We start from the raw sequence: 15,882 nt of genomic DNA on the forward strand, positions 1-15,882 counted from the left end.
GGCCCCAGACACAAAGCTCTGCCTGTTTCCCTGGCAAACAAAAGTAAGCTACCCCGCTTCTGGATGGCAGATTGCAGGAGCCACTTTGAACCATCAAACCAGCCCGACTGGGCACTGGTGCCACCTCTGGTCTGGGAACCATCCTGCGTATCGTGGATTCTAAGGAGCCAGCTGGCCACTCCCAGCCACAGGCCCCCAAACACAAACAACGGCGCTTTTCCCTGGAAAACAAAACTGGCCTGCCAACTTTTTGATGGCAGATTGCAGGAGCCACTTGGTACTATCAAACCAGCCCAACTTGGCACTGGTGCCACCATGGGTCTGGTCACCATCCTGCCTATCGTAGCTTTTCAGGAGCCAGCCGGTCACTCCCAGCCATAGGCCCCCAGACACAAAGCTCGGCCCGTTTCCCTGGCAAACAAAAGTAAGCTGCCCCGCTTCTGGATGGCAGATTGCAGGAGCTATTTATTACTATCAAACCAGCCCGACTTGGCACTGGTGCCACCTCTGGTCTGGGAACCATCCTGCCTATCGTGGATTTTCAGGGGCCAGCCGGCCACTCTCAGCCATATGCCCCCAAACACAAACCACGGCCCTTTTCTCTGGCAAACAAAACTCAACTGCCCCTCTTCTGGATGGCAAATTGCAGGACGCACTTGGTACTACGAAAACAGCCCGACTTGGCACTGATGCCACCTTGGGTCAGGGAACCATCCTGCGTATCGAGCTTTTTAAGGAGCCAGCCGGCCACGCCCAGCCATATACCGCCAAAAACAAACCACGGAACTTTTCTCCAGCAAACAAAAATCCGCTGCCCCGCGTCTGGATGGCAGATTGCAGGAGCCACTTTGCACCATCAAACCAGCCCAACTTGGCACTGGTGCCACCTTGGATGTGGGAACCATTCTGCCTATCGTGGATTTTCAGGGGCCAGCCGGCCACTCTCAGCCATAGGCCCCCAAACACAAACCACGGCACTTTACTCTGGTAAACAAAACTCAACTGCCCCTCTTCGGGATGGCAAATTGCAGGACGCACTTGGTACTAAAAAACCAGCCCGACTTGGCACTGGTGCCACCTTGGGTCTGGTCACCATCCTGCGTATCGTGCATTTTAAGGAGCCAGCTGGCCACTCCCAGCCATATGACACCAAACACAACCCACGGCCCTTTTCTCTGGGAAACAAAACTCAGCAGCCCAGCGTCTGGATGGCACATTGCAGGAGCCACTTCGTACTATCAAACCAGCCCGACTTGGCACTGGTGCCACCTTGGGTCTGGGAACCATCCTGCGTATCGTGGATTCTAAGGAGCCAGCCGGCCATTCCCAGCCGCAGGCCCCCAAACACAATCAACGGCGCTTTTCCCTGGAAAACAAAACTCGCCTGCCAAAATTTTGATGGCAGATTGCAGGAGCCACTTGGTACTATCAAACCAGCCCGACTTGGCACTGCTGCCGCCTTGGGTCTGGGAACCATGCTGCGTAACGTAGATTCTAATGCGCCAGGCGGCCACTCCCAGCCACAGGCCCCCAAACACAAACAACGGCGCTTTTCCCTGGAAAACAAAACTCGCCTGCCAACTTTTTGATGGCAAATTGCAGGAGCCACTTGGTACTATCAAACCAGCCCAACTTGGCACTGGTGCCACCATGGGTCTGGTCACCATCCTGCCTATCGTAGCTTTTCAGGAGCCAGCCGGTCACTCCCAGCCATGGGCCCCCAGCCACAAACCTCGGCCCGTTTCCCTGGCACACCAAAGTAAGCTACCCCGCTTCTGGATGGCAGATTGCAGGAGCAACTTGGCATCATCAAACCACTCCGACTTGGCACTGGTGCCACCTCGGGTCTGGGAACCATCCTGCGTATCGTGGGTTCTAAGGAGCCAGCTGGCCACTCCCAGCCACAGGCCCCCAATCACAAACAACGGTGCTTTTCCCTGGAAAACAAAACTCGCCTGCTATCTTTTTGATGGCAGAGTGCAGGAGCCACTTGGTACAATCAAACCAGCCCAACTTGGCACTGGTGCCACTATGGGTCTGGTCACCATCCTGCCTATCGTAGCATTTCAGGAGCCAGCCGGTCACTCCCAGCCATAGGCCTCCAGACACAAACCTCGGCCCGTTTCCCTGGCAAACAAAATTAAGCTGCCCCGCTTCTGGATGGCAGATTGCAGGAGCCACTTGGTACTATCAAACCAGCCAAACTTGGCACTGGTGCCACCATGGGTCTGGTCACCATCCTGCCTATCGTAGCTTTTCAGGGGCCAGCCAGCCAGCCCCAGGCACTGGCACCCAGACAAGAATTTCGGCCCATTTCCCTGGCAAACAAAATAAGCTACCCCGCTTCTGGATGTCAGATTGCAGGAGCCACTTGGTAATATCAAACCAGCCCAACTTGGCACTGGTGCCACCACTGGTCTGGGAACCATCCTGCGTATCGTGGATTCTAAGCAGCCACCCGGCCACTCCGAGCCACAGGACCCCAAACACAAACAACGGCGCTTTTCCCCGGAAAACAAAACTCGCCTGCCAACATTTTGATGGCAGATTGCAGGAGCCACTTGGTACTATCAAACCAGCCCAACTTGGCACTGGTGCCACCATGGGTCTGGTCACCATCCTGCCTAGCATAGCTTTTCAGGAGCCAGGAGGTCACTCCCAGCCATAGACCCCCAGACAGAAACCTCGGCCCGTTTCCATGGAAAACAAAAGTAAGCTGCCCCGCTTCTGGATGGCAGATTGCAGGAGCCACTCGGTACTATCAAATTAGCCCAACTTGGCACTGGTGCCACCATGGGTCTGGTAAACATCCTGCCTATCGTAGCTTTTCTGGAGCCAGCCAGTCACTCTCTGCCATAGGGCCCCAGACAAATACCTCGGCCCGTTTCCCTGGCAAACAAAAGTAATCTGCCCCGCTTCTGGATGGCAGATTGCAGGAGCCACTTGGTACTATCAAAACAGCCCGACTTGGCACTGGTGCCACCTTGGATCTGGGAACCATCCTGCGTAACGTGGATTCTAAGACGACAGGCGGCCACTCCCAGCCCCAGGGCCCCAAACACAAACAACGGCACTTTTCCCTGGAAAACAAAACTCGCCTGCCAACTTTTTGATGGCAGATTGCAGGAGCCACTTGGTGCTATCAAACCAGCCAACTTGGCACTGGTGCCACCATGGGTCTGGTCAGCATCCTGCCTATCGTAGCTTTTCAGGAGTCCGCCGGTCACTCCCAGCCATAGGCGCCCAGACACAAAGCTCGGCCCATTTCCATGGTAAACAAAAGTAAGCTGCCCCACTTCTGGATGGCAGATTGCAGGAGCCACTTGGTACTATCAAACCAGCCCGACTTGGCACTGGTGCCACCTCTGGTCTGGGAACCATCCTGCGTATCGTGGATTCTAAGGAGCCAGCCGGCCACTCCCAGCCACAGGACCCCAAACACCAACAACGGCGCTTTTCTCTGGCAAACAAAACACAGTTGCCCTGCTTTTGAATTGCAGATTGCAGGAGCGACTTGGTACTATCAAACCAGCCCATCTTGGCACTGGTGCCTCCATGGGTCCGGTAACAATCCTGCATATCGTAGCTTTTCAGGAGCCAGCCGGTCACTCCCAGCCATAGGCCCCAGACACAAAGCTCTGCCTGTTTCCCTGGCAAACAAAAGTAAGCTACCCCGCTTCTGGATGGCAGATTGCAGGAGCCACTTTGAACCATCAAACCAGCCCGTCTGGGCACTGGTACCACCTCTGGTCTGGGAACCATCCTGCGTATCGTGGATTCTAAGGAGCCAGCTGGCCACTCCCAGCCACAGGCCCACAAACACAAACAACGGCGCTTTTCCCTGGAAAACAAAACTGGCCTGCCAACTTTTTGATGGCAGATTGCAGGAGCCACTTGGTACTATCAAACCAGCCCAACTTGGCACTGGTGCCACCATGGGTCTGGTCACCATCCTGCCTATCGTAGCTTTTCAGGAGCCAGCCGGTCACTCCCAGCCATAGGCCCCCAGACACAAAGCTCGGCCCGTTTCCCTGGCAAACAAAAGTAAGCTGCCCCGCGTCTGGATGGCAGATTGCAGGAGCTATTTATTACTATCAAACCAGCCCGACTTGGCACTGGTGCCACCTCTGGTCTGGGAACCATCCTGCCTATCGTGGATTTTCAGGGGCCAGCCGGCCACTCTCAGCCATATGCCCCCAAACACAAACCACGGCCCTTTTCTCTGGCAAACAAAACTCAACTGCCCCTCTTCTGGATGGCAAATTGCAGGACGCACTTGGTACTACGAAAACAGCCCGACTTGGCACTGATGCCACCTTGGGTCAGGGAACCATCCTGCGTATCGAGCTTTTTAAGGAGCCAGCCGGCCACGCCCAGCCATATACCGCCAAAAACAAACCACGGAACTTTTCTCCAGCAAACAAAAATCCGCTGCCCCGCGTCTGGATGGCAGATTGCAGGAGCCACTTTGCACCATCAAACCAGCCCAACTTGGCACTGGTGCCACCTTGGATGTGGGAACCATTCTGCCTATCGTGGATTTTCAGGGGCCAGCCGGCCACTCTCAGCCATAGGCCCCCAAACACAAACCACGGCACTTTACTCTGGTAAACAAAACTCAACTGCCCCTCTTCGGGATGGCAAATTGCAGGACGCACTTGGTACTAAAAAACCAGCCCGACTTGGCACTGGTGCCACCTTGGGTCTGGTCACCATCCTGCGTATCGTGCATTTTAAGGAGCCAGCTGGCCACTCCCAGCCATATGACACCAAACACAACCCACGGCCCTTTTCTCTGGGAAACAAAACTCAGCAGCCCAGCGTCTGGATGGCACATTGCAGGAGCCACTTCGTACTATCAAACCAGCCCGACTTGGCACTGGTGCCACCTTGGGTCTGGGAACCATCCTGCGTATCGTGGATTCTAAGGAGCCAGCCGGCCATTCCCAGCCGCAGGCCCCCAAACACAATCAACGGCGCTTTTCCCTGGAAAACAAAACTCGCCTGCCAAAATTTTGATGGCAGATTGCAGGAGCCACTTGGTACTATCAAACCAGCCCGACTTGGCACTGCTGCCGCCTTGGGTCTGGGAACCATGCTGCGTAACGTAGATTCTAATGCGCCAGGCGGCCACTCCCAGCCACAGGCCCCCAAACACAAACAACGGCGCTTTTCCCTGGAAAACAAAACTCGCCTGCCAACTTTTTGATGGCAGATTGCAGGAGCCACTTGGTACTATCAAACCAGCCCAACTTGGCACTGCTGCCACCATGGGTCTGGTCAGCATCCAGCCTATCGTAGCTTTTCAGGAGCCAGCCGGTCACTCCCAGCCATAGGCCCCCAGACACAAACCTCGGCCCGTTTCCCTGGCAAACAAAAGTAAGCTAACCCGCTTCTGGATGGCAGATTGCAGGACGCACTTTGCACCATCAAACCAGCCCGACTTGGCACTGGTGCCAGTTCTGGTCTGGGAACCATTCTGCTTATCGTGGATTCTAAGGAGACAGCTGGCCACTCCCAGCCACAGGCCCCCAAAAGCAAACAACGGCACTTTTCCCTGGAAAACAAAACTGGCCTGCCAACTTTTTGATGGCAGATTGCAGGAGCCACTTGGTACTATCAAACCAGCCCAACTTGGCACTGGTGCCACCATGGGTCTGGTCACCATCCTGCCTATCGTAGCTTTTCAGTAGCCAGCCGGTCACTCCCAGCCATAGGCCCCCAGACACAAAGCTCTGCCCGTTTCCCTGGCAAACAAAAGTAAGCTGCCCCACTTCTGGATGGCAGATTGCAGGAGCTATTTATTACTATCAAACCAGCCCGACTTGGCACTGGTGCCACCTTGGCTCTGGGAACCATCCTGCCTATCGTGGATTTTCAGGGGCCAGCCGGCCACTCTCAGCCATATGCCACAAACACAAACCACGGCCCTTTTCTCTGGCAAACAAAACTCAACTGCCCCTCTTCTGGATGGCAAATTGCAGGACGCACTTGGTACTACGAAAACAGCCCGACTTGGCACTGATGCCACCTTGGGTCAGGGAACCATCCTGCGTATCGAGCTTTTTAAGGAGCCAGCCGGCCACGCCCAGCCATATACCGCCAAAATCAAACCACGGAACTTTTCTCCAGCAAACAAAAATCCGCTGCCCCGCGTCTGGATGGCAGATTGCAGGAGCCACTTTGCACCATCAAACCAGCCCGACTTGGCACTGGTGCCACCTTGGATCTGGGAACCATCCTGCCTATCGTGGATTTTCAGGGGCCAGCCGGCCACTCTCAGCCATAGGCCCCCAAAAACAAACCACGGCACTTTACTCTGGTAAACAAAACTCAACTGCCCCTCTTCTGGATGGCAAATGGCAGGACGCACTTGGTACTACAAAACCAGCCCGACTTGGCACTGGTGCCACCTTGGGTCTGGTCACCATCCTGCGTATCGTGCATTTTAAGGAGCCAGCTGGCCACTCCCAGCCATAGGCCCCCAGACACAAAATTCTGCCCGTTTCCCTGTCAAACAAAGGTAAGCTACCCCGCTTCTGGATGGCAGATTACAGGAGCCACTTTGCACCATCAAACCAGCCCAACTTGGCACTGGTGCCACCTTGGGTCTGGGAACCATCCTGCGTATCGTGGATTCTAAGGAGCCAGCCGGCCACTCCCAGGCACAGGCCCCCAAACAAAAACAACGGCGCTTTTCCCTGGAAAACAAAACTCGCCTGCCAACTTTTTGATGGCAGATTGCAGGAGCTATTTAGTACTATCAAACCAGCCCTTGGCACTGGTGCCACCTTGGCTCTGGGAACCATCCTGCCTATTGTGGATTTTCAGGTGTCAGCCGGCCACTCTCAGCCATATGCCCTCAAACACAAACCACGGCCCTTTTCTCTGGCAAACAAAACTCAACTGCCCCTCTTCTGGAAGGCAAATTGCAGGACGCACTTGGTACTACAAAAGCAGCCCGACTTGGCACTGGTGCCACCTCTGGTCTGGGAACCATCCTGCGTATCGAGCTTTTTAAGGAGCCAGCCGGCCACTCCCAGCCATATGCCCCCAAAAATGAACCACGGACTTGTTCTCTGGCAAACAAAAATCAGCTGCCCCGCGTCGGGATGGCAGATTGCAGGAGGCACTTTGCACCATCAAACCAGCCCGACTTGGCTCTGGTGCCACCTTGGGTCTGGGAACCATTCTGCATATCGTGGATTTTCAGGGGCCAGCCGGCCACTCTCAGCCATAGGCCCCCAAACATAAACCACGGCCCTTTTCTCTGGCAAACAAAACTCAGCTGCCCCGCTTCTGGATGGCAGATTGCAGGACGCACTTGGTACAATCAAACCAGCCCAACTTGGCACTGGTGCCACCTTGGGTCTGGGAACCATCCTGCGTATTGTGGATTGTCAGGAGCCAGCCGACCACTCTCGGCCACAGACCCCAATCAAAAACAACGGCCCGATTCACAGGCAAAAAAATCTCAGCTGCCCCACTTGTGGATGGGAGATTGCAGGAGGCGCTTGACACTGTCAAACCAGCCCAACTTGGCACTGGTGCCACCTTGGGTCTGGGAACCATCCTGCGTATCATGGAATTTAAGGAGCCAGTCGGCCACTCCCAGCCACAGGACCCAAACACAAACAACAGCCCTTTTCTTTGGCAAACAAAACTCAGCTGCCCTGCTTTTGGATGGCAGATTGCAGGAGCCACTTGGTACTATCAAACCAGCCCAACTTGGCACTGGTGCCTCCATGGGTCTGGTAACCATCCTGCCTATCGTAGCTTTTAAGGAGCCAGCCGGTCACTCCCAGCCATAGGCCCCAGACACAAAGCTCTGCCCGTTTCCCTGGCAAACAAAAGTAAGCTACCCCGCTTCTGGATGGCAGATTGCAGGAGCCACTTTGCACCATCAAACCAGCCCGACTTGGCACTGGTGCCACCTCTGGTCTGGAAACCATCCTGCGTATCGTGGATTCTTAGGAGCCAGTTGGCCACTCCCAGCCACAGGCCCCCAAACAAAAACAACGGCGCTTTTCCCTGGAAAACAAAACTGGCCTGCCAACTTTTTGATGGCAGATTGCAGGAGCCACTTGGTACTATCAAACCAGCCCAACTTGGCACTGGTGCCACCTTGGGTCTGGGAACCATGCTGCGTATCGTGGATTCTAAGGAGCCAGCTGGCCACTCCCAGCCACAGGCCCCCAAACACAAACAACGGCGCTTTTCCCTGGAAAACAAAACTTGCCTGCCAACTTTTTGATGGCAGATTGCAGGAGCCACTTGGTACTATCAAACCAGCCCAACTTGGCACTGGTGCCTCCATGGGTCTGGTCACCATCCTGCCTATCGTAGCTTTTCAGGAGCCAGCCGGTCACTCCCAGCCATAGGCCCCCAGACAAAAACCTCGGCCCGTTTCCCTGGCAAACAAAAGTAAGCTGCCCCGCTTCTGGATGGCAGATTGCAGGAGTTATTTAGTACTATCAACCCAGCCAGACGTGGCACTGGTGCCACCTTGGATCTGGGAACCATCTTGCCTATCGTGGATTTTAAGGAGACAGCCGGCCTCTCTCAGCCACATGCCCCCAAACACAAACCACGGCCCTTTTCTCTGGCAAACAAAACTCAACTGCCCCTCTTCTGGATGGCAGATTGCAGGAGCCACTTGGTACTATCAAACCAGCCCTACTTGGCACTGGTGCCACCTTGGGTCTGGGAAGCATGCTGCGTATCATGGATTTTCAGGAGCCAGCCCGCCACTGCAAGCTACAGGCCCCCAAACACAAACAACAGCCTTTTTCTCTGGCAAACAAAAGTAAGCTGCCCCACTTCTGGATGGCAGATTGCAGGAGCCACTTGGTAGTATCAAACCAGCCCAACTTGGCACTGGTGCCAACTTGGGTCTGGGAACCATCCTGCGTATCGTGGATTCTAAGTAGCCAGCTGGTCACTCCCAGCCACAGGCCCCCAGACACAAACAACGGTGCTTTTCCCTGGAAAACAAAACTGGCCTGCCAACTTTTTGATTGCAGATTGCAGGAGCCACTTGGTACTATCAAACCAGCCCAACTTGGCACTGGTGCACCATGGGTCTGGTCACCATCCTGCCTATCGTAGCTTTTCAGGAGCCAGCCGGTCACTCCCAGCCATGGGCCCCAGACACAAACCTCGGCCCGTTTCCCTGGCACACAAAAGTAAGCTACCCCGCTTCTGGATGGCAGATTGCAGGAGCAACTTGGCATCATCAAACCAGCCCGACTTGGCACTGGTGCCACCTCTGGTCTGGGAACCATCCTGCGTATCGTGGGTTCTAAGGAGCCAGCCGGCCACTCCCAGCCACAGGCCCCCAATCACAAACAACGGCGCTTTTCCCTGGAAAACAAAACTCGCCTGCTAGCTTTTTGATGGCAGAGTGCAGGAGCCACTTGGTACAATCAAACCAGCCCAACTTGGCACTGGTGCCACTATGGGTCTGGTCACCATCCTGCCTAACGTAGCATTTCAGGAGCCAGCCGGTCACTCCCAGCCGTAGGCCTCCAGACACAAACTTCGGCCCGTTTCCCTGGCAAACAAAATTAAGCTGCCCCGCTTCTGGATGGCAGATTGCAGGAGCCACTTGGTACTATCAAACCAGCCCAACTTGGCACTGGTGCCACCATGGGTCTGGTCACCATCCTGCCTATCGTAGCTTTTCAGGGGCCAGCCAGCCAGCCCCAGGCACTGGCCCCCAGACAAGAATTTCGGCCCATTTCCCTGGCAAACAAAATAAGCTACCCCGCTTCTGGATGTCAGATTGTAGGAGCCACTTGGTAATATCAAACCAGCCCAACTTGGCACTGGTGCCACCACTGGTCTGGGAACCATCCTGCGTATCGTGGATTCTAAGCAGCCACCCGGCCACTCCGAGCCACAGGACCCCAAACACAAACAACGGCGCTTTTCCCCGGAAAACAAAACTCGCCTGCCAACATTTTGATGGCAGATTGCAGGAGCCACTTGGTACTATCAAACCAGCCCAACTTGGCACTGGTGCCACCATGGGTCTGGTCACCATCCTGCCTAGCATAGCTTTTCAGGAGCCAGGAGGTCACTCCCAGCCATAGACCCCAAGACAGAAACCTCGGCCCGTTTCCATGGAAAACAAAAGTAAGCTGCCCCGCTTCTGGATGGCAGATTGCAGGAGCCACTTGGTACTATCAAATTAGCCCAACTTGGCACTGGTGCCACCATGGGTCTGGTAAACATCCTGCCTATCGTAGCTTTTCTGGAGCCAGCCAGTCACTCCCTGCCATAGGGCCCCAGACAAATACCTCGGCCCGTTTCCCTGGCAAACAAAAGTAATCTGCCCCGCTTCTGGATGGCAGATTGCAGGAGCCACTTGGTACTATCAAACCAGCCCGACTTGGCACTGGTGCCACCTTGGATCTGGGAACCATCCTGCGTAACGTGGATTCTAAGACGACAGGCGGCCACTCCCAGCCACAGGGCCCCAAACACAAACAACGGTGCTTTTCCCTGGAAAACAAAACTCGCCTGCCAACTTTTTGATGGCAGATTGCAGGAGCCACTTGGTACTATCAAATCAGCCCAACTTGGCACTTCTGCTACCATGGGTCTGGTAATCATCCTGCCTACTGTAGCTTTTCAGGAGCCAGCCGGTCACTCCCAGCCATAGGCCCCCAGAAAGAAACCTCGGCCCGTTTCCCTGGCAAACAAAAGTAAGCTACCCCGCTTCTGGATGGCAGATTGCAGGAGCCACTTTGCACCATCAAACTATCCCGACTTGGCACTGGTGCCACCTCGGGTCTGGGAACCATCCTGCGTATCGTGGATTCTAAGGAGCCAGCCGGTCACTCCCAGCCACAGGCCACAAACACAAACAACGGCGCTTTTCCCTGGAAAACAAATCTCGCCTGCCAACTTTTTGATGGCAGATTGCAGGAGCCACTTGGTGCTATCAAACCAGCCAACTTGGCACTGGTGCCACCATGGGTCTGGTCAGCATCCTGCCTATCGTAGCTTTTCAGGAGTCAGCCGGTCACTCCCAGCCATAGGCGCCCAGACACAAAGCTCGGCCCATTTCCATGGTAAACAAAAGTAAGCTGCCCCACTTCTGGATGGCAGATTGCAGGAACCACTTGGTACTATCTAACCAGCCCAACTTGGCACTGGTGCCACCTCTGGTCTGGGAACCATCCTGCGTATCGTGGATTCTAAGGAGCCAGCCGGCCACTCCCAGCCACAGGCCCCCAAACACCAACAACGGCGCTTTTCTCTGGCAAACAAAACTCAGTTGCCCTGCTTTTGAATTGCAGATTGCAGGAGCAACTTGGTACTATCAAACCAGCCCATCTTGGCCCTGGTGCCTCCATGGGTCCGGTAACAATCCTGCCTATCGTAGCTTTTCAGGAGCCAGCCGGTCACTCCCAGCCATAGGCCCCAGACACAAAGCTCTGCCCGTTTCCCTGGCAAACAAAAGTAAGCTACCCCGCTTCTGGATGGCAGATTGCAGGAGCCACTTTGAACCATCAAACCAGCCCGACTGGGCACTGGTGCCACCTCTGGTCTGGGAACCATCCTGCGTATCGTGGATTCTAGGGAGCCAGCTGGCCACTCCCAGCCACAGGCCCACAAACACAAACAACGGCGCTTTTACCTGGAAAACAAAACTGGCCTGACAACTTTTTGATGGCAGATTGCAGGAGCCACTTGGTACTATCAAACCAGCCCAACTTGGCACTGGTGCCACCATGGGTCTGGTCACCATCCTTCCTATCGTAGCTTTTCAGGAGCCAGCCGGTCACTCCCAGCCATAGGCCGCGAGACACAAACCTCGGCCCGTTTCCCTGGCAAACAAAAGTAAGCTGCCCCGCTTCTGGATGGCAGATTGCAGGAGCTATTTATTACTATCAAACCAGCCCGACTTGGCACTGGTGCCACCTCTGGTCTGGGAACCATCCTGCCTATCGTGGATTTTCAGGGGCCAGCCGGCCACTCTCAGCCATATGCCCCCAAACACAAACCACGGCCCTTTTCTCTGGCAAACAAAACTCAACTGCCCCTCTTCTGGATGGCAAATTGCAGGAGCCACTTGGTACTACGAAAACAGCCCGACTTGGCACTGATGCCACCTTGGGTCAGGGAACCATCCTGCGTATCGAGCTTTTTAAGGAGCCAGCCGGCCACGCCCAGCCATATACCGCCAAAAACAAACCACGGAACTTTTCTCCAGCAAACAAAAATCCGCTGCCCCGCGTCTGGATGGCAGATTGCAGGAGCCACTTTGCACCATCAAACCAGCCCAACTTGGAACTGGTGCCACCTTGGATGTGGGAACCATTCTGCCTATCGTGGATTTTCAGGGGCCAGCCGGCCACTCTCAGCCATAGGCCCCCAAACACAAACCACGGCACTTTACTCTGGTAAACAAAACTCAACTGCCCCTCTTCGGGATGGCAAATTGCAGGACGCACTTGGTACTACAAAACCAGCCCGACTTGGCACTGGTGCCACCTTGGGTCTCGTCACCATCCTGCGTATCGTGCATTTTAAGGAGCCAGCTGGCCACTCCCAGCCATATGACACCAAACACAACCCACGGCCCTTTTCTCTGGGAAACAAAACTCAGCAGCCCAGCGTCTGGATGGCACATTGCAGGAGCCACTTCGTACTATCAAACCAGCCCGACTTGGCACTGGTGCCACCTTGGCTCTGGGAACCATCCTGCGTATCGTGGATTCTAAGGAGCCAGCCGGCCATTCCCAGCCGCAGGCCCCCAAACACAATCAACGGCGCTTTTCCCTGGAAAACAAAACTCGCCTGCCAAAATTTTGATGGCAGATTGCAGGAGCCACTTGGTACTATCAAACCAGCCCGACTTGGCACTGCTGCCGCCTTGGGTCTGGGAACCATGCTGCGTAACGTAGATTCTAATGCGCCAGGCGGCCACTCCCAGCCACAGGCCCCCAAACACAAACAACGGCGCTTTTCCCTGGAAAACAAAACTCGCCTGCCAACTTTTTGATGGCAGATTGCAGGAGCCACTTGGTACTATCAAACCAGCCCAACTTGGCACTGCTGCCACCATGGGTCTGGTCAGCATCCAGCCTATCGTAGCTTTTCAGGAGCCAGCCGGTCACTCCCAGCCATAGGCCCCCAGACACAAACCTCGGCCCGTTTCCCTGGCAAACAAAAGTAAGCTACCCCGCTTCTGGATGGCAGATTGCAGGAGCCACTTTGCACCATCAAACCAGCCCGACTTGGCACTGGTGCCAGTTCTGGTCTGGGAACCATTCTGCTTATCGTGGATTCTAAGGAGACAGCTGGCCACTCCCAGACACAGGCCCCCAAAAGCAAACAACGGCACTTTTCCCTGGAAAACAAAACTGGCCTGCCAACTTTTGGATGGCAGATTGCAGGAGCCACTTGGTACTATCAAACCAGCCCAACTTGGCACTGGTGCCACCATGGGTCTGGTCACCATCCTGCCTATCGTAGCTTTTCAGGAGCCAGCCGGTCACTCCCAGCCATAGGCCCCCAGACACAAAGCTCTGCCCGTTTCCCTGGCAAACAAAAGTAAGCTGCTCCACTTCTGGATGGCAGATTGCAGGAGCTATTTATTACTATCAAACCAGCCCGACTTGGCACTGGTGCCACCTCTGGTCTGGGAACCATCCTGCCTATCGTGGATTTTCAGGGGCCAGCCGGCCACTCTCAGCCATATGCCACAAACACAAACCACGGCCCTTTTCTCTGGCAAACAAAACTCAACTGCCCCTCTTCTGGATGGCAAATTGCAGGAGCCACTTGGTACTACGAAAACAGCCCGACTTGGCACTGATGCCACCTTGGGTCAGGGAACCATCCTGCGTATCGAGCTTTTTAAGGAGCCAGCCGGCCACGCCCAGCCATATACCGCCAAAATCAAACCACGGAACTTTTCTCCAGCAAACAAAAATCCGCTGCCCCGCGTCTGGATGGCAGATTGCAGGAGCCACTTTGCACCATCAAACCAGCCCGACTTGGCACTGGTGCCACCTTGGATCTGGGAACCATCCTGCCTATCGTGGATTTTCAGGGGCCAGCCGGCCACTCTCAGCCATAGGCCCCCAAAAACAAACCACGGCACTTTACTCTGGTAAACAAAACTCAACTGCCCCTCTTCTGGAGGGCAAATGGCAGGACGCACTTGGTACTACAAAAGCAGCCCGACTTGGCACTGGTGCCACCTTGGGTCTGGTCACCATCCTGCGTATCGTGCATTTTAAGGAGCCAGCTGGCCACTCCCAGCCATAGGCCCCCAGACACAAAGCTCTGCCCGTTTCCCTGTCAAACAAAGGTAAGCTACCCCGCTTCTGGATGGCAGATTACAGGAGCCACTTTGCACCATCAAACCAGCCCAACTTGGCACTGGTGCCACCTTGGCTCTGGGAACCATCCTGCGTATCGTGGATTCTAAGGAGCCAGCCGGCCACTCCCAGGCACAGGCCCCCAAACAAAAACAACGGCGCTTTTCCCTGGAAAACAAAACTCGCCTGCCAACTTTTTGATGGCAGATTGCAGGAGCTATTTAGTACTATCAAACCAGCCCTTGGCACTGGTGCCACCTTGGCTCTGGGAACCATCCTGCCTATTGTGGATTTTCAGGTGTCAGCCGGCCACTCTCAGCCATATGCCCTCAAACACAAACCACGGCCCTTTTCTCTGGCAAACAAAACTCAACTGCCCCTCTTCTGGAAGGCAAATTGCAGGACGCACTTGGTACTACAAAAGCAGCCCGACTTGGCACTGGTGCCACCTCTGGTCTGGGAACCATCCTGCGTATCGAGCTTTTTAAGGAGCCAGCCGGCCACTCCCAGCCATATGCCCCCAAAAATGAACCACGGACTTGTTCTCTGGCAAACAAAAATCAGCTGCCCCGCGTCGGGATGGCAGATTGCAGGAGGCACTTTGCACCATCAAACCAGCCCGACTTGGCTCTGGTGCCACCTTGGGTCTGGGAACCATTCTGCATATCGTGGATTTTCAGGGGCCAGCCAGCCACTCTCAGCCATAGGCCCCCAAACATAAACCACGGCCCTTTTCTCTGGCAAACAAAACTCAGCTGCCCCTCTTCTGGATGGCAGATTGCAGGACGCACTTGGTACAATCAAACCAGCCCAACTTGGCACTGGTGCCACCTTGGGTCTGGGAACCATCCTGCGTATTGTGGATTGTCAGGAGCCAGCCGACCACTCTCGGCCACAGACCCCAATCAAAAACAACGGCCCGATTCACAGGCAAAAAAATCTCAGCTGCCCCACTTGTGGATGGGAGATTGCAGGAGGCGCTTGACACTGTCAAACCAGCCCAACTTGGCACTGGTGCCACCTTGGGTCTGGGAACCATCCTGCGTATCATGGAATTTAAGGAGCCAGTCGGCCACTCCCAGCCACAGGACCCAAACACAAACAACAGCCCTTTTCTTTGGCAAACAAAACTCAGCTGCCCTGCTTTTGGATGGCAGATTGCAGGAGCCACTTGGTACTATCAAACCAGCCCAACTTGGCACTGGTGCCTCCATGGGTCTGGTAACCATCCTGCCTATCGTAGCTTTTCAGGAGCCAGCCGGTCACTCCCAGCCATAGGCCCCAGACACAAAGCTCTGCCCGTTTCCCTGGCAAACAAAAGTAAGCTACCCCGCTTCTGGATGGCAGATTGCAGGAGACACTTTGCACCATCAAACCAGCCCGACTTGGCACTGGTGCCACCTCTGGTCTGGAAACCATCCTGCGTATCGTGGATTCTTAGGAGCCAGTTGGCCACTCCCAGCCACAGGCCCCCAAACAAAAACAACGGCGCTTTTCCCTGGAAAACAAAACTGGCCTGCCAACTTTTTGATGGCAGATTGCA

This window comes from Melospiza georgiana, chromosome 4, assembly GCF_028018845.1.
Source record: "Melospiza georgiana isolate bMelGeo1 chromosome 4, bMelGeo1.pri, whole genome shotgun sequence".
NCBI lineage: Eukaryota > Metazoa > Chordata > Aves > Passeriformes > Passerellidae > Melospiza > Melospiza georgiana.